Below are 1,044 nucleotides of genomic sequence, written 5' to 3' on the forward strand. Positions count from 1 at the left end.
TTCATCACTCCTCCACCAAGAAGGCCCCCTTAGAGTGGTTAACCTGATACAGAAGTGTCTGTCTGAAATCCACACAACACCCAGGAGAGTTCTGACCTGGACGGGGACACCTCTGCACTTCCTTTCCATTGCCTCAGGCTTACTGGATTGAAGAATCTCTGCTTCTTCTTTGAAGGTTCATTTCATTTCCCCTCACTCCCAACTTCATACTTCAAGCTCTGAGACTATCCAGTGGAGCCTATTGAAGTAATCATCAGCTACTTTATATCATTTCTGTATCAATTTTTTAAAATTCTTCCATAATCTGTTGAGCAATTTTTAACTAAATTAACATGGTTTTCAATGAACTGCCCTGCTCCTTTGGAAGTCACTTACATGAGATTCCTTATTACACACCATCCAACCAAGGCACCTTAGTCAAATTTATAGAGGAACTTAAGAAGCATGGTGTTACAATAAGAGTATGTGAAGCAACTCACAACACCACTCCTGTGGAGCAAGAGGGCATCTGGGTTCCCAATTGGCCTTTTGATGAAGGTGCACCACTAGCTTGTTAATGACTGGCTAAGACTTGCAAAAATTAAGTTTCACGAAGATCTGGTAGTTGTATTGCTGTCCACTGTGCTGCTGGCCTTGGAGCGTTCCAGTACTTGCTGCTCTGGCATTAATTGAAGGTGGCACGAAATCTGAAGATGCAGCACAATTCTTAAGATGAAAGAAGTATGGAACTTTCAACAGCAGGCAACTATTATATCTGAAGAGTATCATCCTAAAATGCGGCTATGCTTCAAAGACTCCAACTGTTCTAGAAACAACTGTTGCATTCAATAAAACTCAGGTGCCTTATGCTGTTGCCTGGGAAGTGGAACTTGAGACAAGACCTAATTTGCAGTACATATTACCAACGTGTTGGCATGCTGAATACATCTTATGGAGTTTCAATGGAGTATTGGAAAGCAGTTTTATGGAGTCACAAGCTGACAGAAATTCATCCCCTTGTGTTAGAATTATGATCAACCTATTTGGGACCCTTAGTACTCTTAT

The 1,044-nt window shown here is 41.4% G+C and overlaps 1 pseudogene; it reads left to right on the forward strand.

Moving 5' to 3' along the window:
- The first annotated feature begins 342 nt into the window (after nucleotides 1-342).
- On the forward strand, nucleotides 343-831 carry LOC143379426 (protein tyrosine phosphatase type IVA 1 pseudogene; annotated as a pseudogene).
- The last annotated feature ends 213 nt before the right edge of the window (nucleotides 832-1,044 follow it).

Source organism: Callospermophilus lateralis, chromosome 13 (genome assembly GCF_048772815.1).
Source record: "Callospermophilus lateralis isolate mCalLat2 chromosome 13, mCalLat2.hap1, whole genome shotgun sequence".
NCBI lineage: Eukaryota > Metazoa > Chordata > Mammalia > Rodentia > Sciuridae > Callospermophilus > Callospermophilus lateralis.